This window comes from Saccopteryx leptura, chromosome 5 (genome assembly GCF_036850995.1).
Source record: "Saccopteryx leptura isolate mSacLep1 chromosome 5, mSacLep1_pri_phased_curated, whole genome shotgun sequence".
NCBI lineage: Eukaryota > Metazoa > Chordata > Mammalia > Chiroptera > Emballonuridae > Saccopteryx > Saccopteryx leptura.
The window spans coordinates 193011571-193039364 of NC_089507.1; positions in this window are offsets into that span (position 1 = coordinate 193011571).

The window sequence follows — 27794 nt, forward strand, 5'->3', positions numbered from 1 at the left end:
AAGCAGCAACAGGGAACTAATGTAATGGTGGTGCTGCTGCTGGTTCTCCGTGTGGCTGTGAGGGCCCAGCTGACCTCTCTCCTCCGAGCCCTGGGAACTGGGGACAACCAGGACTCACACCCTCCTTGACCAAATGTTAGTCAGGCTCTTCTGAGCCCTCCTCTCCACTAAACCTGGTCCTCGGCCTGCTGAGCCCAATTTTAGTAAAAAATCTCGTACCCAATTTTGGTCAGTTCCCCCCCCCCTTTTTTTTTTCATTTTAAAGAGGGGAGGGAGGGAGAGAGAGAGAAAAAAAGAGAGAGAGAAGTGAGGGAGGGGTAGGAAGCATCAACTCCCATATGTGCCTTGACTGACCAAGCCTGGAGTTTCAAACCCGTAACCTCAGCATTCCAGGTCAAAGTTTTATCCGCTGCACCACCGGAGGTCAGGCTGTTTTTTGGTTTGTTTGTTTTAAGGACAGTAGAATACTCCTTTATTTAATCTTTTGGAAATCCATCCCACCTTTAACACTGTGGAGGAACAGCATATAAAAAAAATATATGAATTTGAACTCAATTGAACATGAACAATAAGGGTCACAAAAAATGGCTGCAGGAACGACTGAGTTATTCACTCAGGGTGAGATGAGATGTCCTGCTGCAGTTTCCTGGGAAGCCAGGAAGGATGTTCTTAATCATTTGATTGCTGGCCTAGTTAATTATTCTAGAATTTGTGACCTTTCTCTGTTCCTACAGGCTATGCACAAAAGGGCCTCTTGCAAGAGTCCCCAGTCAAACTTTTCCCATAAAAAGGTAAGGTCTCAGACGACCATGTCTGAAGCTCTAGGAAGTTCTTCCTCATGGATGCTCACAGCGGGTGGCTGACTTTGGAGCGCTTCCCAGTCTGCCGATGTGTTCCTCCATGGTTTGGTGAGATTTGTACATACTCATAATTCTTTTTCTTAGTCTATTGCTTTAACTAGCTATTACTCTATAGCGCAGGCTGATGTTTCTTCATCTGTTGATGTTGTGTAGCTTTTAACGTTGTGTTGATTCTTATTCTTTATTCTACGTTAGGTTACATAAGTTTAAACCCCTTTTGACTTTGTCTTGATTGTTTTTTTTTATTGTTGTTAATCATAATAAATTCCCCCCTAAAACCCATCCATGAGTAATTGCAGCTCTGTACGCCTCCTGCACAGTACAAACATTAACAGTTACAGGTCACAATCGATTTAGAAGATGTATTTGTTCTGTTTCTACCACTGTTTCCACCAAAATGTAAGTTCTGGGAGAAAGAAACAGATTTTTTTGTTTGTTTGTTTTTGTTTTGTTTTTCTTTTTTTTTCTGAAGCTGGAAACGGGGAGAGACAGTCAGACAGACTCCCGCAGGCGCCCGACCGGGATCCACCCGGCACACCCACCAGGGGCGATGCTCTGCCCCTCCGGGACGTCGCTCTGCCGCGACCAGAGCCACTCTAGCGCCTGGGGCAGAGGCCAAGGAGCCATCCCCAGCGCCCGGGCCATCTTTGCTCCAATGGAGCCTTGGCTGTGGGAGGGGAAGAGAGAGACAGAGAGGAAGGAGGGGGGTGGAGAAGCAAATGGGCGCCTCTCCCATGTGCCCTGGCCGGGAATCGAACCCGGGTCCCCCGCACGCCAGGCCGACGCTCTACCGCTGAGCCAACCGGCCAGGGTCAAGAAACAGATTTTTTTAACCACGGATCTCCAGCGCCTGGGACTAACGGACTCCATTAACTTGCTACATGACTGAACAAATGATTTCTGTGTTTGTAATATCTTTGGAACTTGACGTATGTATATATCTTGGCTACTCTCTCTCCTCCCCCCTCTCTTCTATTACCTTCTTTCTTGGTGAACCAGGCTCAGCTCTGTGGTTCAGATGGAACACAGACCATATGTCCCAGGTCCCAGGTGGCCACATGACTCAGGCCTTGCCAATTAGAACAGTCTGGTCCCTGGTCTTTGTGAAAGGGTCAGGGCAGGACAGTTGCCATTTCTGTCCTTTCTTCTTGGACCCTTACAGGTGCAGCGGGTAGAAACTAATATGACTAGTTTTTTTTTCAAAACATGTTGTTTCAATGAAAGCTACGAGCAGTCAGCATTCCATCGCAGATCCCCACGGACCATCCAAATCAGCATGGCCGAAGGAAGGGTCACCATGGAGACGGACAGGGAACCTGGGCCTGCTTGGCCCAGGCACAACCAGGGAGTGGGGAGAGGCAGGCAGGGCCACGAGAGGACTGTGCATGCTGGGAGAGATCGTGGCCCCTGGGCACAGAGTGAAAAGCACTGGACCAGTAGGGCCGCACTCCCTCCTCTTGAGAAGGCTCGAAGGGTTGTTTTGCAGTTTGGGAGAGATGGAATTATCTCCAAGATCTGTCTAAAGCCTTTACAGCCACTGGGGTTGATCCTTCCCTGCTCACTGGTGAAGGAGTTCTTGTGTCTCTTGATCATGCTTTGCACGATTCCTGTTTTAAAGGTGTGAATAATAGACCAAGGGACAGCGATTTTGACAAAGATACATAGTAGGATACTGAGAAGGAAGGAAAGAAAGAAGGAAGGGAAGGAAGGAGAAATGATGGAAGAAAGGAGAGCGGGAAGGAAAGGAAGGAAAAAGAAAAAGAAAAAAGAGAGGGGAAGGGAAGAAAGGAGAAATGTTTATTCTTCCACACTTGGGTAGCTTGAAACAGAGCACTTTGTATAGATAAATGATGTTTCTCATCTGCAAAATGCTCATAAAGTCAATCACGCAGCTTCTTCCCAACCCCTCCCCCCACCAACCATGAACCTCACCACCCACTGTCCTGTCCTCTCAACAGCATTGGGACCGGTGGCTCACCTGGCAATTTCCAAACCATTGCTCCTATGGTATTTTCCACTTCAGCATGTATGGCGGATAAACAGACACGATTTCCACTACCTCTTTAAAATTATTTGGCCATGAAAAAAGGAAACAAACAGACCATGACATTGTCTTTTTTATCACTGCATTTAAAGTGAAATAAGTGAGACCATATAATCACTCCTACAGCCTCTGCTTACATCATGTCAGTTCACAGGCCGTTAGCCAAAGGAAGTCACAAGGCCAAACCCCAACATCAGGAATGGCGAGGTGCACTCCGCCTCCGGCAGGAGAGGGAAAGGAATATTTGTTGACCAGTAGTGCAATCTACCAAGCGTAGAGTGCGGAGACCAGGAATGCTGTGAAGCCATTCACAAAGAGCCAGCCGAGAGCCTGTATGTTTTTAACAAAAAGACATTGCAAAGCCCCTGGCCTGTATCAGGCGCTACACTCGGTACTGGGGATACAACACATGAACAATTAAGGTACCGTCCCTGATGGCTAAAATGTCATCGAATCACATGGTCCTTAAAAACAAAGAGGCGATTTAAATGGGGGCAAGGAAAAAATGTTTCCAACTCCTTCTTCACCGTTGGGTGGCAGCCACCAGCACTTTCCGCCCCCTCCAGGTGTCAGCTGCTTCCCAGGGCCAGGGAATCAAGCCTAGGGATGCCAAGTAAGTGCTCCCCACAAGATGCAGGTGGCAATTAAGCCATCAGCCACTGTAGAAGCCCGCACGCCGCCGGTTGTGCGGCTCTACAGCAGAAAATTAATCAAATTACAGGGAAGACTCCTGCCCCTCAGCCCCGCGCTGTTATCTATGCCAGAGATGCAGCAGCGATTTCTCTAAAGGACTAACCGCCAATTTTAACAGAGCAAATGTGAGAGTCTGTGTATGGATTTTGACCGAGAGATGGGGCCTGGCCTGGTTCACGGAGCAGAACCCAACAGAGCAGGGCCTGTGGGATGTCCCAAGTGAAACACATCACAGCCCCAAATCCTTGGAGATGTCTCCCTTCATAGGGATCCCGCATACTAGACAGTTCTTTCTTCACCTCCCAGCACAACCTGATCCCTCAGGGAGCTGAGTGGGTCCTGGGGGCCTCCTTCCAGGGGCAGACCACATCCTCAGTGTGCACTCTGCTGGGCTCGGGGAATAGGCATTGGCTGCTGCTGGGAGGGGTGTGGCAGGAGCTAGGCCAAAGGCTGGAGTGCCCAGACTCATGGGAGCAAGGCCCCCTTTGGTGTGGAACGCAGCTCAGGGAAGAGGAACAGGTGTGAGCCACAAGCAAGGGGCCAGTTATCTTGCCACCACCGTGATTTGACTCAGAAATCCAAGGAATACATTGAACCTGGCCTTCCAAGTGACTATAGAGATACATAGGAAATAGAACAGTCTATTCACAGTTTCATTTTTTTTATTTAAAATTATTTTTATTTAATTAATTGTGTTTACATAGATTCTAGGGTCACCCTGAATGCATCCTCCCTCCCCCGTATTTCTCTCAATATCTCCCTTGTCCTCCTCCTCACAGCACCCTCTGCCCTTCCCTTCAGGTTTATTTCATCCTATCATCCCCTTTCCCTCTGTCCTCTTTTCCTCTGGTCCCTTTGCTCCCTCCTCTGTCTCAATTCCGTTCCTCAGTTCACATTGTTCATTGGATTCCTCAAATGAGTGAGGTCATATGCCATTTTTCTTTCTCTGCCTGGCTTATTTCACTCAACATAATAGTTTCCAGGTCCATCCATGTTGTCGCAATTTCTAACTTTAAATACTTAGATGAATGATTTGAAGACTTCTATTTGGATTCTTTCTCCAAGCCTCACCACTGTTCAAGGTGGGCCTGTAATTATACTGTGGACATGGAAGGAGCAGGTCAGTGCCCAGTTGGCTGTCCCCTCAGGTGTCTGTGATGAAAACTCAGAGGGACATCATTCCCCAAAGCAGTGGGCATTTTAGATCTGGCTTGTTAACTGTGGGTCAAACTCTAGCCAGATGCTAGCTGGTAATTGACCTTTCACTGCTTTATCCAGCCCAAATCATACCGTACTCATTTATTTGTTTATATAAGCATGGGTTTCCAACCCCAGAATTTCATCGGAGCAGTACTGTGTACCTCATACATTTCAATTTGAATAGTTCAAATTTCCTGTGCATTCAAAATGACACAAAATCAAGAGCATGGATGACTTTTTTAGTTATTCAATACAACAGGAAAAGAGGCAGATCAAAGCAAGGATTTATCAGAACAAGAAGCCTTCAGTCAAAGAACAAAGAATGAAAATGATCAGAGTGAGATGTCTGGGGCTGAGGGGAGAAGGGGACAAGCCTGGAGAAGGACATGCTGGAGGAGCAGCAAGTAATTTCAATGGAGCCCCTTTCAAAAGCCTTATACTATTTTGACTCATAGAAGGCTTAAATCTTGACTGGACTAATTTGACCAAATAGAAAACTACCAAAATTAAACGTACTGATGACCCAATATTAAGTGTTTCTGGATAGGGTTCCAAGGGAAGTATTATCTAGGGCAGAGATATGCTTTGCACAAAGTAAAGGCAAGACAGGATACAAGCTCTGTGACCGTCTATCTGTGAACTCTTGCTGCTCCAGGTGCGGACCTCAGATCAGCGGCACCGGCATCAGCAGAGAGCTTATTAGACATGCAGAGTCCCAAGTCCCACCTCAGACCTGCCAAATCGGAATCCACCCCCTAACACACAGGTGAGGTATCATAGAATTGTACACCAAAAACCTATATAATTTTATAAATCAATGTCACCCCCATAAATCAATTAAAATTTTTTTTTTAAAGAATCTGCATTCTAACAAGATCCACAGTGATTCCCATGCATGTTAAAATATGAACAGGGCTGCTGTCAGTCCTTTGAAGTAGTTGTTTTTCAGCTCTGACTGCTTTGGGAAGACTATAAAAATAAGATAGCCAGCGCCTGGAAACCACGCCTTCCACTGTCCCTCACTATTTTGCCCCTAACCCTGTAAATATCATCACTACACTTCTAACCCTACTGGCTAGGATCCTGGACCCCTGGGCAGCCAGGTGGAGACGTTCTAGATTCGCAGGGGTCCCCAAACTTTTTACACAGGGGGCCAGTTCACTGTCCCTCAGACCCTTGGAGGGCCGGACGATAAAAAAAACTATGAACAAATCCCTATGCACACTGCACATATCTTATTTTAAAGTAAAAAAACAAAACAGGAACAAATACAATATTTAAAATAAAGAACAAGTAAATTTAAATCAACAAACTGACCAGTATTTCAATGGGAATTATGCTCCTCTCACTGACCACCAATGAAAGAGGTGCCTCTTCCAGAAGTGCGGTGGGGGCCGGATAAATGGCCTCAGGGGGCCGCATGAGGCCCGCGGGCCGTAGTTTGGGGACCCCTGTTCTAGAGAGTGGGGCAGAGGGGCTGCCCTGGAGGCTTTGTAAGTGTCAGGCTGATGAGTCAGGTGACCCTTGTAATGAAGAAATCTCGCGCGCAGCCACCCAACAACTTCCAACAAAGCGGAAGAGATGACCAAAGCGGGAGCAGTACTATCCAACGTCTCAGCTGCCTCCACGCCACAGGAAGCTTTACGAATGATGCCCCTGGTTTGACCTCAGCTCAAACGTCCTTCGAACAGTAAAGAATGCCTGTTTTTGCTCCAGGGGAACTTTACTCAAAAAGGTAGAGGACATCTCTATTCTAAATCTCATTTAGCACATGTTTTAAGTGTTGTGATAAATTTATTTAGTTGGTTAAAATTAAGTTATAGCTGGGTTTGTTTTGAACCGGGGTCCTCTGCATCCCAAGCTGATGCTCCATCCACTGCACCACTGCCTGGTCAGGCAGAACTCTATAACTTTGTGCCTCTAGGAAATAAAGGTTTGATTTATGAAGTGTCGACTGCAGCCAGGGTTCAGGAATTTAATGAACTCGTAAGTCGGGTGAATTGTATTTTCTCTTCCAGCCCAGAGCCAGTCCTTTTGCAGGAGTGAAGGCACCGAGAATGAATAGTGCTCCCCAGAAATCTGTGTGGGAAGCAGTGGGCTATTTGGAGAAGCGCCAAGGTCCTGGGGCAGGATTGCAGGTTCTGGAATCTGAGGCCACCTGTTGTTTTTGTTTTTTTTTTTAAAAAAGAACTTTAAATAATTATTTATTTTTTTAATTACTGTTGACATACACTATTATATTAGTTTCAGGTATACAGCCCAGTGATTAGACATTATGTAACTTACTAAGTGATCACCCTGATAATTTTTTAATAGCTATGTCTTCCCTCTACATCATTTTTTCTAAAATTAAGATATTGGTCAATGCAGTTACAGAGTAATGAGATTATTGGTGTGAAGTGTTCATCATGATGCTTGGCACTTAAATATGTACGGTAGGTATACGCTATTAGCCATCCCTCCCCAGAGGGTCAAAAGCCATGTGTGAAAGAGAAAACTGAGGTTTTCCCTTCCTGCCAGGCACAATCTTGTACAAATACTCATTCCTAGAACTGAAATCTTGCATCACAGATTTTGACAAAGTAGACAAAGAACCCCTAGCCTTGCTCTTCTCCAGAAGTGACCAGTGGCAAATGGCCTCCAGATGTCCCTTGGCCAAACCAAACATCTTCTTGTCCTATATGGTTGTGCAAGTGCCTTCTGAGGATTATATTATAGAATATTGCATGGGCTTCTGGATGGAAGAACTGCAGCTTCCCTGAACGGGGTCTCTGAAGAAAGGGCTTCATTGGCAGGAACAAAGGAAGGCCTTTCCCCCATGGCTGCGCCACCACACACCTCACTATCAAAGGCCACTGGGGGCATCAGACCTCTAAAATGGTCTTCCCGCGGTTACTGGATGGCCTTCCCACAGTTGCTGGGCTGCTGATCTCACTGAGGAAGTGTCTCCTTGCGGACCCCGCATGAATCCTATAGCAACCGAACATCTGGGCTCCAGGCTCCAGCTGTCTCCATAGAGACCCAAAGCACCCTGAGAAGCAGTAAGGGAGACTTTGGGGAGCTGGAATGCTCCCTATCTCAGTCTGGGTGGTGGTCACATGAGTGATTCCATTTGCAAAAACATTTATGGAGCTCTGTTCTTAAGAAATGTGTGCTTCATCCACCCTACTGCACATATGCTAATATACTCAAACTAAAAAACATAAAGAGAAATGAGAAGACCTAGAAAAGCTGTAAAAATCACCAGGCAGCATGAAAGCAGCTGAAACAGCAAGTGCAGACCAGCAGAAGGGCAATTACTTTCTGCTTCTGAAATTTGAGTACTAATCAGAGGGACTCTGGGAGTTTTGCTTCAGTTTTATTTCTGATTTCCAGGTTTTGACTTTTGACCTTAATTGAAAGCCAGTTGCAAAGTTAACATGGAAGGGAGATTAGCTCATTGCTCCTCTGACAATCTGTCCCAATGAGACACCGAAAATGGTTCCTCTCTACCCTTGAGTGATCCCCACCAAATTACTTCAAGAAGGGCCGTGGACTCACAGCCTCCGGGAGTTCTGATGAATTCAGAATCGGAAATCTTTGGAACTTTAACAGCTCCTTAAGTATTTACTGTTAGAAATCCATTGCCCCAGACACAAATGATGTGTTATAAATTATTTATGGACCCAATTAGGGATGTAATTAGAATAATCTGGCTGGTTGCCATAGCACTAATGCATCTAAGGTTTGCATCTTTCAGTTACACTTTTTTTTTCTTCTGATTTCTGTTACATGTTCTAATATCCTAATCTGCTCTCTAGAGGGCCATGAAAAATGCTTATGATTCTTTCAAAACTGCAGATAAAATTCAGCTTTAATAAGGAGTCATAGACTATCAGCGAGTTACTTCTCGCATTGCTTCATCGTGTTCCCACAAGTATTAGCAAAAAGCACCAAGCTCAAATGACTTTGGAAGACATGGCTTTGGTATGTTTATGAAACCTCCTACCTCCTCCCATTTCAGTGCGTCTCATCTCCCAGCCCACGTGGCTTTCCACGGTCATTGCTGGACTGCACTTCTCTTTATCTGGACCACTCTCTCCCATGAACTGCCTGTAATTCCTATTACCTGTCCGTTTGGCTTCACCAGAGTTTCACCTGGCTCCACTGGGTCCAGAGTCGCTAAGAGTGGCCGCATCTGTGGTCAAGTTCTGGGAAAAGCGTGTTGCCTCTTGCACAGTTCCCCACAAAGGGGTCGTTTCCTTGGTGTGGCCATCAGGCTGTCAGCTTAGAAATTTGATCTCATCGGCCCAGAGGTGATGAGACTTGGGAATGGAACTCATGCCTACACAGGAAGAGAGGCTGACTTGTCAGGGCCTCCACATTCATTTTGTCTTTGCAGCCTAGCAACACATGAAGCTCAAATGTCTCCTGAGGAGCTTGGGCCTTGGTCTGGATAATGGGAAGGCTGCCTGGCACTGGGCTGGGAGGCCTTGCAGCCACCCCTGAAAGAGAGGTGTGGTACAGGTCTTCCAAGGAGAATGCCAGCCCTCATCTCTGAGCTCTGCTTTTTCCATGCTCCCATCTCTATCCAAACTCGTCCACCCAGGCTGAATGAGGTTAATATACTCATTCTTTAGGAGTGTTACTAATATTGTGGTGGGTGCTGGGATTCATTCACTGCCCAGAACCGCCCACATAGAATCGAGACACTCAATCCCCCACCTGCTGAAGTGTCACCTGCTGAAGGCTCACGGCTCAGTCCTTTCCTAGGAAGATGCTTTGCCCAAGGTTAAACTCCCTCCCTAGGAGCATCCAGCATCCAATGACTGGTCTGTACAGAAGTATAAAAGCCCAACCTCGATGACATCAGAGTAATGGTAGCATAAGTGATACTCCTGATCTCTCCCCTTGAAACAAATTGAACAACTATAACACAGAGAACAAATCCCAACTGGGCTTGCAGCTGGCATGAAAAATTCATGCACCAAATGAACTAAAGGTGGGATGGGTTGTAAAGGGGAGAAGAAGATAAAATGCACTTATAGTTGACTCTGAAGAGGAGATAAACCCAGTGTGACTGGGTTTTTTTTTTTTTCTGTTCTGGACTATAGGGAAGCTCAGGCTGTTTGAATTTTGTCTGAGGGGTACAGAGAGGGAATCCAGGAGTGACTGGGTCTCCTTCTGACAAGAAGAGTGGTGAGATAGAGGAGCAGAGGGGGAGGTAACCAAAGCGGCCAGAACACAGGGTCACACCAGTGTTCCTGCAGTCTGCCTGCAGCCCACACTTGGCAGAGACAGAGAAAGCTAGCCCGATATGGGGTTAATATCCAAAATATATAAATATAAAGAACTCACAAAGCTCAGTAACAAACAAGCAAACAATCCAATTTAAAAATGGGGAGAGGACCTGAACAGACAATTTTCCCAAGAAGACATACAAATGGTCAAAAGATATATGAAAAGATTTCCTCTTCACTAGTTATTAGAGAAATGCAAATCACAACTACAATGAGATACAACCTCATACCTGTTATACTGGCAATTATCAACAAGACTGGTAATAATAAGTGTTGAAGAGGCTGTGGAGAAAAGGAACCCTCATTCACTGCTGGTGGGAATGTAAATTGGTACAACCATTATGGAAGAAAGTATGATTGGTCCTCAAAAAATTAAGAATAGAATTCCCATATGACCCAGCAATCCCTCTACTGGGTATCTAACCCCAAAACTCGAAAACATTGATACATAAAGACATGCACCTCCATGTTCATCGCAGCATTATTCACAGTGGCCAAGATATGGAAACAACCAAAGTGTCCCTCAATAGAGGACTGAATAAAGAAGATGAGGTACATATATATATATACAATGGAATACTACTCAGCCATAAGAAATGATGATATAGTGACATTTATGACAACATGGATGGAACTTGAGAAAATTATACTGAGTGAAATAAGTAAATCAGATAAAGCTAAAAACGGTATGATTTCACACATAGTGGGATATAAATCTGAGACTCATGGACATAGATAAAAGTGAAGTGGTTCCCAGGGGGAGGAGGATGTGAGGGAGGCGGAGGGGTGGGGGAAGGGTGTATAAGGTAACAGAAAATGATTTGACTCTGGGTGATGGGTCTACAACGTAATCAACAGTTCAAATGTTATAGAAATGTTTATCTGAAACCAATGTACTTTTATTTATCAATGTCAACCTGTTAAAGTTAATTTTCTAAATAAAATTAAAAAAAAAGAAAAAAAGCCCAACCTCTCATCTCAACTAACACCAAAAGGCCTGCTGGCTCCAGAGCCACCCATGAGATTAGCTGAGACCTTTATTACAGCTGTGTCACTACCCAATTTCCCCACCCTCTCCTCCTCACTCCTTCGTAGGTGTCAATCTTCCAGCACACACATTCTTGTCTTAGGGTCTGTTTCCTAGAAAACATCACCTAAGACTACTATCATTCTGATACCAAGCCTAATAGACCATAAGCTGGCTTTTGTATGTCCTCTTTTGGCCAGCACATGTGCATTTAGAAACTGTTGTTAGAAATTGTTGTTCCCTTTCTTCATACTCTTTGAGGGGCACCTCTCAATGTTGGCTCCTGCATATGTCTAGGAGCTCTATCTGTATTTCAAGTGCTATAACTCTCTACTAATGTGATCTTGGGCCAAGTTATTAACTTCTCTGTGCTTCAGATTCCCCAATTGTAGGATGGAGTTCAAAAGAAATTCCTCATACAAGCACAGTTTTGAATGAGACAGCAACAAGGAACACATACTACCAGACATGTGGTAGGCAGTGAATGTCTTTGTCAAATAAGTGAATGAATGAATAGTATTAATGATGTTAACCAGATGAGACAGCCAATTCTCCTCGTTGGACTGGAATCAAAAGGCTTGAAGCTCAGCTTGCTCCTAGGCATTTATTGACTCACCCATTCATCCATTCATTAATTTAGTCAGTCACTCATTCAACAAATATTGTCTGAGCACCATGCTTGATGCATCACACAAGGAAAACACAATTCCTATTCTCAAATATAATTGGGAAATAATAGATCATCCATTCTTAAAACATTTTAAAGTTGACCAAATGTTTTATATGTATTATCTCATTAATCTTTATAACAATTTAATGAGATCAGGACTATTATTTTCATTTTTAAATGCAGTTAAATAATTTCCTCAAGGCCTTGCTGGAAGAGGTTGTATCTGGAATCCATTGTTTTTAACACAGGCCCAAGAGTTTTTCACAATCCGGCTCCAGACAAACAGATGTGAAAAATTAAACAGTGTGTAGTTAAGTGTCAAGAGAGTGAGCCAAAAAACATTGCAGACAAGCAGACAGTAAGTGGTGAGAGAGTTATCTGGGGGATGGATGTCAGCACTTGTCCTGCCTTCCTGCCATGGCTATGGTGGAACCACCCAGTTGTGATGTTCCTCTCTCTGCAGTGCCCACACTGTCCTTTCCCCACAACTGAGATGAACTCTGGAACCTGGGTTCATTTTTTTAATTAATACATGGCCATATTTTTAGCCTTTCCCACAAACTAACCTGGCATGTGAATTCCAAAACCTATCATCTTTATAACTATGCAGTAGCCCTAGATAGTAATAAAAGGTGAAGGCCAAAAATTGAAAGGTTTCAATGAGGTAAAAGAATAGTTTCAGGGGAATCTTTAACAGAAGGTGGTGATTACAGAACAGGATGTTTGAAGTTTCCATTTCAGAAGTGGACCCAGGTTTGAAACCCCAAGGTCGCCAGCTTGAACTCAGGCTCACCAGCTTGAGCACGGGGTCATAGACATGACTCCATAATCACTGGCTTGAGCCCAAAACTGCTGGCTTGAGCAAGGGGTCACTCACTCTGCTGGAGTCCCCAGGTCAAGGCACATATGAGAGAGCAATCAATGAACAATAAAGGTGCTACAACAAAGAATTCTCATCTCTCTCCCTTCCTGCTTGTCTGTCCCTATCTGTCCTTCTCTCTGTTTCTGTCTCACTCGCTAAAAAAAGAAAATTCCCACAAAGAAGGACTCTGAGGAGTTGAGCCAGTCAGCATCCAGTGTGATCTTATAGGGGGGTTGAGCAATTTGGGGGCTGATCAAGGAAAAAATATATGACCACAAGAGGCAGTAACACACATAAAGCATTACTGAGAAGCTCTTGGACATGGTTGCATGAGAGCAGAGGTCCCTCGTAGCGTGAGACTGTTCTGAAGCTATGGCACAGGGTCCACCATCTAAAGAGAGAGAAAGGTGTCTCAAAAGAGAGAGACACTGTCTGGATGGTGTTACTCAGCAGTGTGGTGAGTCTCTGGGTCAGAGAGCTCTGATGGACAGGAGTAGCTTGGGGTCTTATAACCATAAGACTCCGCCTTATCAATGGCCGGCAGATGTTGGTTGTACTTTCACGGGGTATGCAAAGCATGAGAGCTCTAAATAGCTAAAAGTTAATTGGTTATCTGCTTGTTTAGCCTATTTTAAAAATAATTGAATAGGTAAAATTTTAAGTTTACTGCCTGTAGGCTTTAGAGCTAAGGAGTCTCAGCTGGGGGCCAATTCAGAGAGGTCACCTTTGGCTCATTTGTGTAGCAGGGCTGCTTTCATGCAAGGCCTCACCTATGTCTCTGGCCAGCCTGCAGAGTGGTTGCCCTTTGATCTGGTACCCAACACTGCTCTAATCAGTGTAGATAAGTGTGGGAGAGCTGATGTCCTGCAGGTGGTATCCATGCCTAAGCAGCCACTCAGAAAGCAGTGACGAGCTTCACAGACCCCAGACACAATTTGCTCTGAAATCCCAGAAGGCTTTGTACTCCTTTTCTTTGCCTGTTCCATTCATTCATGAACAAAGTCAAATACCACCTCTTACAGGTAGCCTTTCTCCTGACACCTGCCCCCCATTGCTCCCACCCTCAAATCTCCATAGCAGTCTATGCATGTCACTGTCAGATGTCTTACCTTGTTATTTAGATAAGAGTTTCTTTCTTACATCATTTCATCTCATCTATGAAACTGCAAAATATGAACTATCTGAGTCATTCCCGTGTCCCCAGGACATCTCAGAGTTCCCAGTACAAAGTTACTCAGTAAATAACTGCTAAACAGATTGTTTCTAGAAAAGATTAAGAAGGCTTCACAAGCCTTGGCTGGTTGGCTCAGCGGTAGAGTGTCGGTCTGGCGTATGGAAGTCCTGGGTCCGATTCCTGGACAGGGCACACAGGAGAAGCGCCCATTGGCTTCTCCACCCCTCCCCCTCTCCTTTCTTTGTATCTCTCTCTTCCCCTCCCACAGCCAAGGCTCCATGGGAGCAAAGTTGGCCCGGGTGCTGAGGATGGCTCTATGGCCTCTGCCTCCTGCACTAGAATGGCTCCGGTTGCAACAGAGCGATGGCCGAGATGGGCAGAGCACTGCCCCCTAGTGGGCATACCCGCTGAATCTCAGCCGGGTGCATGCGGGAGTCTGTCTCTCTGCTTCCTCACTTCTCACTCCAGAAAAAATACAAAAAAAAAGGAAGACTCCGCAGAGGAAGTGATGCTGGAACAGTGCCTTGGAGGATGCGTAGGGGTGACCAGGAGATAAAAGGGTGAATTTCAGAGAAGGAGAGAGCAGCCTGGATAAAAGTCCAGAGGCATGAATCACGACATGATTGAGGAATCGTGAATACTAAGTAGCTTGGGGTGGGTGGAGGTGGAAGTGGATGGTCACCAGAAGCTTCCAAGGGTAATAGCATATCATCTGGGTGGATTGAGCCCAAACTTTGGTCTTGGCAGCACCTCAGGTTCATTAATCCCATGCAGGCCGAATTGTGCTAACAAAGCTAATTTAATAAAACCAGCCCTGGCCAGTTGGCTTGGTGGTAGAGCGTCGGCCTGGAGTGTAGGAGTCCCAGGTTCGATTCCCAGCCAGGGCACACAGGAGAAGCACCCATCTGCTTCTCCACCCCTCCCCTTCTCCTTCCTCTCTGTCACTCTCTTCCCCTCCCGCAGCCAAGGCTCCATTGGAGCAAAGTTGGCCCGGGCACTGAGGATGGCTCTATGGCCTCTGCCTCAGGCGCTAGAATGGCTCTGGTTGCAACAGAGCGATGCCTCAGATGGGCAGAGCATTGCCCCCTGGTGGGCATGCCGGGTGGATCCCGGTAGGGCGCATGCGGGAGTCTGTCTGACTGCCTCCCTGTTTCCAACTTCAGAAAAATCCAAAAAAGTAAATAAATAAAATAAAATAAAATAAACCATGTAAAAATCAGAATACCAATTTCTTTTTTTTTTCTTTTTTTTTTTTTTTTTCTTTTTTTTTACAGAGGCAGAGATAGACAGGGACAGGCAGACAGGAATGGAGAGAGATGAGAAGCATCAATCATCAGTTTCTTGTTGCACGTTGCGCCTTCTTAGTTGTTCATTGATTGCTTTCTCACATGTGCCTTGACCACGGGCCTTCAGCAGATTGAGTAACCCCCTGCTGGAGCCAGCGACCTTGGGTCCAAGCTGGTGAGCTCTTTGCTCAAGCCAGACGAGCCCGCGCTCAAGCTGGCGACCTCAGGGTCTCGAACCTGGGTCCTTCCACATCCCAGTCCGATGCTCTATCCACTGCGCCACCACCTGGTCAGGCAGAATGCCAATTTCTTAATTAACCATGAGAAGTATAAATGCCAGACAGAACAGAATGCTGGTGTCAAAATGACCACTACATTCTCTCCCTATAGATGAATTCACATGTGAAGCCAATTTATAAACAGAATAATTCTGCTGACAATAAAATTGGGGTAAGGGAGTTGGGATTTGAATGCTTCATGATCTCAGGCCCTGATCAGGGACCCAGCAGGAAATAGATGGCACACTGGAATTGGAGGACAGTGTAGTACCGCTATCACTGCCTATAGGCCAGAAGAAATGAGGAAGGAAAGTGGCAATTGGAAGTCAGAGGGAAAGAGTTGTAGGAGAAGCCACAGTGCAGAAGCTGTGGCCTTAAGTCAGGACAACAAGGCCCTGACTGGTTGGCTCAGTGGTAGAGCGTCAGCCTGGTGTGCAGGAGTCCGGATTCGATTCCCGGCCAGGGCACACAGGAGAAGCACCCATGTGCTTCTCCACCCCTCCCCTTCTCCTTCCTCTCTGTCTCTCTCTTCCCCTCCCACAGCCAAGGCTCCATTGGAGCAAAGTTGGCCCGGGCGCTGAGGATGGCTCTATGTGGCCTCTGCCTCAAGTGCTAGAATGGCTCTGGTTGTAACAGAGCAATGGCCCAGATGGGCCGAGCATCGCCCCCTGGTGGGCATGCTGGGTGGATCTTGGTCGGGCGCATGTGGGAGTCTGTCTGACTGCCTCCCCATTTCCAACTTCAGAAAAATACAAAAAAAAAAAAAAGTCAGGACAACGAGCATGGGGTACAGCTGGAAGAATCAATAACCCAACCTCACTCTCCTCTCTACCTCTGATCTCCTGTGTTCTCTATTAACTAACCCCAATGCATAGCCAGAGGACAATGGAATCCAAAAATCAGGTCCATTCAGTCCAGCCTCCCAAGGCCACAGATGAGTAGAGAAGCCAGATGAGAATAACCAAAACATTCCATTTACCTGACAGAGATGCATCTGTGACAAGTAGCAGACAGGCATCCTGAGCAAAGTTTGAACCAACATTGCCAGTTCTTTTTGTGACCAACTTAACTAACTTTCTGTCATCTGCAGATGGTAACTCCCAACCCCTGTGAATAATATATTTTCTTCATAGACCTTTAAACATGGGCATGACCTTCACTCTGCGTGTGTTTGGTCTGGCTCATATAGAAAAATTCTGTTTACTCTTTCTGTTTCTTGTCCTATAAATACTTTACTTTTAAGAAACTTTTTACATATACCATTCTCATCTATTATGGGTTGACATCTATAGTTTAATGGTCAGAGTTCTAGAGTACCTTGCTGCACCCACACCCATTCTAATGGCCTTGAATTAAATTCTATAGACATTAGGGATGGGAGTTGTTCATGACAGTCACTAAGTACCGAGGTATTAGAGAGAAACCAGTTAGGAAAGTATTACAGTGGCAATGGAACTGGAGAAAAAGAACAAACAGTGGTTTTAAAAGCTATTTAAGAAGCAGGGCTGCCTATATTTCTTACAGAAATTTAAGAACAGAATGTCTAGAAGAAAATGAATTTTGTCTTGGAGAGTAAAGTTTGAGAGGCCTGAAGAACAGCTCAAAAAGGACCTTTCTAAAGCTGTTCTTATTCATTGTGTAGGCTCTCCAGTGTTTCTAGAATCTCTGGTTAGTGCACGTTCAGAGTTAATCTTTCAGCACCACACTGAGGACAGCGCCAATCAAGGTTCTCACTGAGTCCCCCTCCCCCCACCTCGACAGTCTAGGTGTTGGGCAACTGTTTGGAGGACCATATTCATACCCTTTGGGTACATTAAAAAGCATGTGTTGTTTAACTGCATTGATTTCTTGACTTCTTTTTGCTAGCACAAGTTAATTGGTTCCCCAAACTTGAGATTCACATTGGGGATTATCCATACAACTAATCACTACTTTTTATCTGCAAAATTATCTATACAAAATTATCTTGGATGTCCTATGATTATCCAAATATGCTGACTAAGCTCCATTGGAGACTAGGGGTTTTATAACCTCCACATATGTGAGTATGTGATTCTCACTAGGAAGATTCCAAAGAATGGTAAGATATGTTCTTCGTCTTCATGGAGCCTACAATCTAATTGGGTGGACAAGACATTCATACACTGAGATGATAATTATATAAAGCAACATTGACATTATGAGGATTGAGAAGACCGCCTTTGGGGATGGCTTAAAAGAAGATGCTTGTAGGACATGTAGAATTCAGTTATGCTGGGAAGAGAGGGAAGAGCGCTCCAGGTGAAGAGGGGGAGGGTATTGGCAAAAAACACAAACATAGGGATGTTCCTTGTGTCGAGGTATGGGAAGGTGGAAAGGGTCAGTGAATAGGCATTTATAATTAAATCATTGAGTAGATACAGTAACTATAGTAATCGAAATTTGAGGATGTCCATCGACTTTGGTTTCTCTCACCCTCATCTGATTTCATGAAAATAAGTTAGCTTAGAACTGAAGAAGCTTAAAACAAAGATTTTGATGTCACTTTATTCTTGTTTAAAAATATACTGAGGACCTGCTATGAATAAGACTCCATGGACACAAAGATAAATATATAATTGAGTACTTTCATATTTTTTTAATCCACTTGATTACCAAAATAACTTTGTAAGGTAGACAGAAAGGAGAAGATATGTACAAGTGTCCAGAGGAGAAAGGTGGGCGCAGAGTTCAAATGACTTGACTAAGGTCATGAGGTTATTTAAAGACAAAATCAATACCATTATTTGGGTCTCATTTTCCTCACTGGAGTATGACTGACCTCAAACTTCACAAGCAACCCTGAGCCTTCCTAGCAAGTAATGGATAACCAAGGGACTAAAAAAAAATGTTGTCTAGTCTATTGAACACCAAGGTCATACTGAGTGTCTGCTATGCTAGGCGGTGTGGGATTCAGCTGTGAACAAAAACAGCCATAGTTCTAGCATCATAAAGTTTGGTTTAGTCTTTAGCTTAATTTAGGACTCTGTCTTAACTGTTGATCCATACAGTGGTAGACTCTTGCAAAGGCTGACACATGTGTCCTACAAATTGGTAGTGCTGGGATGGGAGACAATCACAGAAGCTGATGTCCACCTCTTTCCTGCTTGGCTCTTGCAATAAGCCAGTTTGGAGAAACCTCCCCAGAGGAAGTGTCAAACCCTACACTCTCATTGGCTTGATCCACCATGTAGACATCTAAAGAGATCTCTTCCCCAAGTGAATTGATGTCATGTTCAAAGAAAGTTGGACACATGGGATTCCCAACTAGTTAGTTGGTGATTGTGGGGGAAATGTAATTGATCCCTCAGGATTCTTCATGCTTTTGTAACTCCGTCCCATTTTCCACTGCTTACTTTTCTAGCCACTTAACACAATCACTCAAGAGTAGTCAAGGATAGTGAAGGGAGGGAAACCATGTGAGCCATTTCATTCAGCACAAGCTTTGGGAGCGCCGCCACCATATCCTTTTGATCACAATGATTTCTTGAAATGGTTCTTCATTGAGGAAGATATTAAGGTTGCTGTCCCATTACCAACTCACGTGATCCCATAAACCAGATAGATTTTTTTCATAAACATCTTCAAGAGTTGCAGAGTTCTTCTGTAGAAGTCCAGACAGGTTGCATTCTCTGAGTCCCTTTAACAACCTAGTTATTAGAATTCAATTAAAAATGAAAGTCTAGTAAGAGTGGGTCAGGTACCCAGGTTGTTCTTATTTATTTTTCATGATTTTGTTGTGGCTCAGAGCAGGAGCCTGGAGCTCAAGGAGAGGGATGGCTGGTAGAATAAAGTCACAAACTGCAGGCTTTCTTCCCTACAACTCCATATGGCCTGTAGACTCAGGGTGTAATTATTGTGGGGGAAAAAAGAAAAATGAGTAATGTGAATAGCTCAACCAGTAGATGACTGGTGTTTTGTTTTGTTTTGCTTTACCAGCAAGAAGTTTTTTTTTACAGCTGGCCCCTAGGCTGGAAAATGTGGAAGAAGAAAATGGTTACAGCATTGGTTTTTGTATAGATTCCCTTGGAAAAAATTTTTTTAATTAAGTGAGAGGAGGGGAGGCAAAGAGACAGACTCCTGTATGTGCCCTGACCAGGATCCACCCAGCAAGCCCACTAGGGGGTGATGCTCTGCCCATCTGGGATGTTGCTCTATTGCTCAGCAAATGAGCTCTTCTTAGCACATGAGGTGGAGGCCATGGAGCCATCCTCAGTGTCTGGGCCAACTCGCTCCAATCAAGCCATGGCTGTAGGAGGAGAAGAGAGAGAAACAAGAGGGAGAGGGAGAAGCAGATAGGTGCTTCTCCTGTGTGCCCTGACCGGGAATCAAACCTGGTACATCCACACGCCAGGCTGACACTCTACCACTGAACAAACCAGCCAGGGCCTCCCTTGAAGAAATTTTTAAATCCCCTGAGCCCAACTGCAATCAAGACATGTTAATCCAAATCACTGAGGGTGGGGCCAGGCATTAGTATTTTTTAAAGACTCCCAAGAGATTCTAAATGTGCAGCTAAATTTGAAAACTACTGTCATCAAAAGGTACTGATTTTTGAGTCCCATCACAAACATTCAGATGCAAAGGATCTAGAGGACACCCTGGGCATCAGGATTTTTACAAACTCCCCAGGTGAATTCAGTGGGGTGGCCAGTCTGGGAACCCTCTGTTTAGAAGTGAGGGAGCAATGAAGTGGCTGTATAATATGAAAGACCATGTACATCTTAATCACTACCCTTTCTCCAAGCCAGGGGGAAATGTCTGCATTGGGAAGGAGTAATTCTGCATAGCGCTTTTTCTTATCAAGCTATTGTGAGAAGACTTTGTAATGTAATTGGGGAGGTGGGTAGATAACTCTACTATGCACATCTTCTGGGGGTTTCCCATAAAAAACTACCTCTAGCATTGGAGGCTGTCTCTGAGTTTCAGGCTCTCAGGGAAAAGGGAAAGGTTTCTACTTGGAGAGGAAGTGTAACATACCTCACAACTTCTCCCGCCCATCTAGAGACTTTGAGAGTTGGCAAAAGCCAGGTACCTCCAACTCACATCAGAGACTACCAGAAGCTGCAGAATTAGTAAAACCCAAGCTGAGGTGGGAACTTAATGGATCTTCATGCTAGAAGGGAGAGAAGAGTTTGAATCTTTGGGAAAGATGAAAAGATAAGGAAGGGTGGGTGTAAGGAATACAGCTGTGTTAGGCTTGCTCTCTGGTTTACTGGCTGCAAGCACTGTACCTGATTAGTGCGTGGGCATGTGGAAGCACCACGTGTGTATCTATGTAAGTCTACGGGTGCTTGCACTCAGGGCGGATGGTGGATTGCAGATTGCCTGTCCGCCACTGTGAGGGTCCATTTTGCTGTTCATTTGCCTGAGAAGAGGTTTTCCCTGCCTGTGTGCTCATCCGCAGTTGCAAGAATCTATTAAACAGGAACGGCCCAAAGCTTTCTGTCTCCACTTTTTCTCTACCATCTGCCTGATTCCAATGTGGACCCACCTGGCCTTGGCCACGGGCATTATTACAGCAGGAGAGAGAGGAACCACCAGAAGAAAGTGTGTTCATCACAGCTGGACACCTGGGAATAGAAAGGCAGGTGAGTGAGCAACTTGGTGACTTACCAATATTCAAATTGGTTCCAAACTCTGTTACTCACAGGAGAGTCACACTGGAAAAGAGCCACAGAGCTCTGTTGGTCAAATAAGTTTGTAAATATGATATATAGGTTTGCTCGCTTATAGTTTGCATTGGGGGGGGGGGGCAGGCTGTAAGCAGGCAGGGTTATTATACCCTAAGGCTTAGTTTTAAGACTAAGGCTTTCCCACCATAAGTGACTTTGTATCAGAGACTTCCTTGTTTGTATATTGGATTAAAGGTTTTGATTTCTACACTATAAAATGGGGCAGACCGGGAGCTTGCTCTCTCTCGGTTCCTGAGATTAGCATTAGAGGGGAGAGCAGAGAAAGGCCATGTGGAGGAGAGGAGAGGCAGCCAAAATGGTGGAGTTCTGAAGGAGAAGCCTGTTTGTGCAGAGAGAAGGAGAGAGGTGAATAAAGCTGGTGAAGTACAAACCTCTAGGAAACTCGGATAAGTCAGTGTCTTTAGGAGCTCTGAATGGAAAGGGAAGTGTTTTCCCACTGTGTGTATTTCTTGCTCGCCAGGTGCAAGCTAGGATTAAAGCTAATGGCCCACCAGTTCTTGGCTCCGTTGTTTCATTATCGTCTGTCTGAATCAAATGCAAACCTGCATGGGCCAGGCGGCTCTGATGGTGGCAGCGGCTACTGGCTTACAAGCTCTCTTTAAAGCAAGGCAGTCAGGCCTCCTTCCTCCTTGAACAGAAGCAAAGCCCCAGAGATGTGTTGAGCAGAGGAAAATGTTTGAGCCAGTACCAAATCATCAGAAAGCAGCAGGAATCTATGTGGGGAAGAAAGAGAACCCAACATGACTATATGCACTGTTTATTCCCAGCCTGCATAGTTTATGATGCCAAACACAGAACAAAATTTTATTTTATAATTTCCCAAATACCTATCTAGAAGCATAAAATGAAAGTAGAATTCTTGAGTGTAAAAACATGCCTTTGTGTGTTCATCCTGAGGCAGCGTGAAGGCCAGAGGAGGCCTCTCATACGAGCGCCTTCTCCCTGCCCTGCTCAGCTGGCTGGGTTGGCCTGGGGCCCAGGTGGCATTCTTGGTGGGCCTCAGTTTCTGGAATGATGGGATGGCGACGGGGCAAAGAAGATTGAGAGAGGTGACTGGCATAAAAGAATGGTGCTATTACTGACTTTAAATAATACTCTTATTCTGGGATTTCTTTCTTGACTCTGGTTCAAAGCCGGTGGTCAGCCAGCACACGGCATTGAAGACACCCATCACCCCAACTGTTTACCTTCTCACCTGCTCTCCCCAGCGTTACTCATTAGGTAGCATGATTTTCAGGGCTCCCTTTCCCCTTTTGATTAGCTTGTTATCTGCTTTCGAAACAAAGCCCTCATTAATGAATTCCCAGATGGGAGAATAAGCCTAGCAATTGCCAGCATAGTCCAGCCCTCTGGGAATCCTTTGCTTCCCCTCAGAAAGGGGCAGACTTTGGGCTGCTGTCCAGCCAGGGGCTTTACAATTCCAGTTCGATAAAGCCTTGGAGAGTCTCTCTCTCTCTCTGGGAATCCACTTCCTCAATCACAAGCATTTCAGGGCTAATTACACTGATTTAATGCACCTGGCTTTCTCTTACACTTAAAACCTCAATGGGAGGCCAAATACTCTGGCTGATCAGCATTTATCAGAGAGCCAGGGAACCGATGGTGCATAGTCAGTTTCAGGGCATATGCTAGGTCAGAGGGAGCAGTAGTCACCATCGGCCCCAGGGAGAGTTTCCAGCCTCCTGGTGCTAAAGGGTCATAAATTATCCAGAGTCTCAGTACGTACTGAGATATCTATAGCCCGTGACTATTTTCTGATGGTTTAATTTGTGTGGGTCTTCTTTCCTGTTAACAACAATAATAGATTGCTAGCCGGTATTACTTCCATGGAGGTCATAGAGAGCAATGGTTAAGAGAATAGACTCTGAAGCCAGATAGCCCTGGGTTTGAATCCTGTTTCCATCGTTGATTGTATAGGATTTAAGATAAAGTAGTTATTCTTTAAGCTTCAGTTTCTTCGGGTATAAAGTGAAGGTACTCCTACCTGGCGCATATAGCAGTAGTTCTCAACTTTAGCCTGTATTAGAGCCACCTCGTCTCACTCCCAGGGATACTAACATGATTAGTATGGGCTGCATTGGAGGATTAGAAGGCTTAACGCCCACACCAGCACCAGGTGCAGTCAGAATTGAGAAGCACTGTCATGAAAGTTTATTGTAAGGCTGAATCAAGGAGGCTGAATATAAAGCATTGCTACTCAAAATGTGGTCTGTCGACCAGCATAATCAGCATTAACAGAGAACTTACTTGTCAGAAATGCAAACTCCAAGGCCCCATCCAGACCTGCTGAGTCAGTTGATTTATGTATTTTAACAAGATTTCCAAGTGATTGGTGTGCATGTCCCAGTCTGAGAGCTGCTAGCATAAAGCAACCTGGCATTGGGGAGGCAGCGATGTAACTATCACTAACATCAGTGCAGGCCATGGATAAAGTGCATTAGATGGAGGGCCTGCTTGCAATGAAAGGTTCTGCCTGGAGCCTGACAATTTACAGGGTGGGAGGCCTCAGCCTTCCTGAGCTTTTGCCCCTCAGCTCTGCAACTGGAAGAATCACAGCTGCCAACACCTCTTCTCAATCACTGAGCGGCTGCTGGGATGAATCATAAAAAGGAAGCCCCTCATAAACTGTCAAACTCCATCATAGTGAGAGCACAGAGCTACTTAGATGACAGTTTCGTCACTTTCCCCCTTCCCTAGCCCACTGACAGAACCCTAAAACCAAAGCCTTATTCTCCCACCTTTTCCTAAGTGACAGTCTTTCATGCTGGGAGGAGACTTAACTGATCTACATAAATGAGTAGAAAGAAAGAGGACAAGAGGGAGAGGTCAAATGGTGTTGAGACTGAGGTAACAAGGCGATGCCTCCAAACAATGGCCATGTAAAGACAGTAGGCGCCCTGGCCAGGTAGCTCAGCTGGTTAGAGCATCGTCCCAAAGTGCAGAGGTTGCCCGTTCGATCCCCGGTCAGGGCACATATAAAAATGGATCAAAGGCCTGACCTGTGGTGGCGCAGTGGGATAAAGCGTTGACCTGGAACACTGAGGTCGCCGGTTCGAAACCTTGGGCTTGCCTGGTCAAGGCACATATGGGAGTTGATGCTTCCTGCTTCTCCCCCTTCTCTCTCTCTCTCTCACTCCTCTCTCTCTCTCTCTCTAAAAAAAAAAATAAAAAAAAAATGGATCAATGTTCTTGTCTCTCTCTCTCTTCCTCTCTCACTAAAATCAATAAATAAACCTTTTTTAAAAAGTGAGAAATAAACCAATAAAAAAAAAGTAAGTAGGAGAGGTAAGACTCTTCTGGAAGTGTGGTGTATTTAGATCTTTCTCACAGATTGTTGTTACTAGGCTCTACTTCCTGGTATGCGACATTACTCAAAGATTTGACTACAAGATTCTCGTGGTTTAAAAACAAAAAAGAGTCTCCCAGTTTAAGGGATTTGTACAATGATGTCTGTAAGTACCCACCAGTCAAAAACGACTAGGAACACTTTTGAAGTCAAAGATAAAGTTAGGTTTACTGAGCTTCGTACGGCAAAAAAGGACAGACACCGGAGGGATCATGGAGTAATCATGGGGCCCCCTGGTAGGAGAGAGCTGAGAGGAGCTCTTGCTGGGGGTTTACAAGAAGGCCTTAAGAAAGCAGGGCCAGGCCAGGTGGCTCAGTGGATAAAGCCTCATCCCACCATGCAAAGGTCGAGGGTCCCCAGTCAGGGCAATACGAGAAGCAATCAATGAGCACACAACTAAATGGAAAAATTATGCCTCTTTCTCTCTAATTCTCTCTCTCTTTCCTTCTCTCTTTCAAATCAACGGGGGAAGAAACTTGTTTAAAGTAGGACCACTTGACAGGTGGACTATTTTTCACTTTTTAAGTTCGTTATGGACTTTGCTGCTTATCAAAGCATTGATACGGGTAATTTCTGACCTGGCTCGGGCCGGCTGAGTTCACCCATCAAAATAAAATTGTTTCTTGGAGTATAAATTCAATATCATCAGCTCTCATTTTCTAACTGGCTATGACAGTCCTGATAAATCATGTTTTAGAAGGGTCTTCTCAAGGTGTCCAGGGACATCACCACAGTTTATTTTGATCACTTCCTCTACGAAACTATCATAGAAGATTGCATGGGAGGCTTCTTACACCTCCGCGTAGAGTAGCTTTGGTAAATTGTATTTTTCTAGAAATGTATTAGTTTTGTCAAGATTTTCAACTGCATTTGCATGGAGTTGTGCAAAGGAACCTCTTTATCAGGGGTAGTCAACCTTTTTATACCTACCGCCCACTTTTACCGTATCTCTGTTAGTAGTAAAATTTTCTAACCGCCCACTGGTTCCACAGTAATGGTGATTTATAAAGTAGGGAAGTAACTTTACTTTATAAAATTTATAAAGCAGAGTTATAGCAAGTTAAAGCATATAATAATAATTAATTACCAAGTATTTTATGTTGGATTTTCGCTAAGTTTGGCAGAATAAATCTTTATAAAACAACTTACTATAGTTAAATCTATCCTTTTATTTATATATACTTTGGTTGCTCTGCTACTGCCCACCATGAAAGCTGGAACGCCCACTAGTGGGCGGTAGGGACCAGGTTGACTACCACTGTTCTTAATGATTTTTTTTAAATTTCCTGTTTTGATGGGGTTTTTTTCCCTTTGACATTAATGTTATGTGTTTGTTTGCTTCCCTTTTTACTAGCGAGTTTAGTACTTGTCTATTTTATTGATTTCATTTTAAGAACAGGTTTTTCTTACTAATTTTTGTTGTCATTCTTATTAATTTCTTTCTTCTGCTTTTTCAGGCTTATTTTTGTTCTTTTTCTGCTTTTTAAACTTGGTTACTTAATTCAGTTATTTTATTTTTTTATTCTTATTGATATAGTTATATAGAGATATTATTTCTTTTTTACACTTTTAAATCATTTTTATTATTTCAATTACATATTATTGTTTTCAGGCCTAAAGTATTACATCAGAAATCAAATGGCAATATTATTTTTTCTTTTTCTTTATAAGTGATTTGTTCTTTCTGTCTGGATGACCAGGAGTTTTTTGTTTTTCTTTTTTAGTTTTGGCCATTCTGGGTTGATTTTTTATGTCTGTGATGTGTTTACTCGCTATGTAGTTTCATGTCCTTTTTATTCCATAAAAAAAATTTTTTTTAATTATACTTTTAGTATTTGTCTACTCCATTGTGTTGGCTTCTACATTGGGGCTTCCTATTGCCCATATGTTGAATCATTTTTGCTTGTCTTTCATATCTATCAACATTTTCCTGAATCCTTTTTATCTCTTCTTGCATTTATTTATTTTAAAGACTTTCCTCAAGTCCTAGCCAGTTGACCTAGCGACAGAGCATCAGCCCAGCATGTAGAAGTTCCGGGTTTGATTTCCTTTCAGGGCACACAGGATAACTGACCATCTGCTTCTCCACCCTTCTCCTCCTCCTCCTCCTCCTCCTCTTCCTCTTCCTCTTCCTCCTCCTCCTCCTCCTCCTCTTTCTCCTCCTCTTCTTTCTCTTCCTCCTCCTCCTCCTCCTCCTCCTCCTCCTTCTTCATCTCTCTCTCTCTCTTCCCCTCCCACAGCCAAAGCTTGAGTGTTTCAAGCAAGTTGGTCTCAGATGCTGAGGATGTCTCCATGGCCTCCACCTCAGGCACTAAAATGGTCCGGTTGCTGAACAACGAAGCAGCAGCCCCAGATGGGCAGAGCATCTCCCCCTAGTGGGCTTGCTGGGTGGATCCTGGTTAGGGCATGTGAGAGTCTGTCTCTCTGCCCCCTGCCTCTCACTTATATATATATATATATATTTTGTATTTTTCTGAAGCTGGAAACCGGGAAAGACAGTCAGACAGACTCCCACATGCGCCCAACCGGGATCCACCCGGCACGCCCACCAGGGGGCGACGCTCTGCTCATCAGGGGGCGATGCTCTGCCCCTCCGGGGCATCGCTCTGCCGCGACCAGAGCCACTCTAGCGCCTGGGGCAGAGGCCAAGGAGTCATCCCCAGCGCCCAGCCCATCTTTGCTCCAATGGAGCCTCGCTGCAGGAGGGGAAGAGAGAGACAGAGAGGAAGGAGAGGGGGAGGGGTAGAGAAGCAGATGGGCGCTTCTCCTGTGTGCCCTGGCTGGGAATCGAACCCAGGACTTCTGCACGCCAGGCCGACGCTCTACCACTGAGCCAACCGGCCAGGGCCTTCACTTATATATATATATAAAAGACTTTTCTCCTTTGCAAATTTTCTCTTAAACCATTATCTATGGTAATTTTTTACTCTTGAGTTTCTTCAAGCTTCCAAAATAATATTTTCTATATGAAATTTGCACTGTTTTGTCCTTTTTCTTTCCAAACTTCCTTTTGCTGTGTCATTTATTTTCTTAACGTTGCTAACTTTGATTTATGCTTTTATTGCTTTTATCCTTTCATTAATTTCTTTTAGCTTGTTTTCAAATATAAAGTCACAGTCTTGATTGCCAGGGTCCAGCCCCGGGGGGAATCCAGGGGTCCCACAGGGAGAGAAGGCATTGGCGAATTGAGTGAGAGAGCCGAATTCTTTTCTTTATTCTCTCATTAGCATTTTCTGCCAGGCATCTCTGCCAAATGCTGGTCTAGCTTTATTTTTATGCACACACACTAAGTTACAATCACATGGTATTTTGAATACATTGATTAATCATTGTTTTTGTTTCACTATGGTTATTACATTTC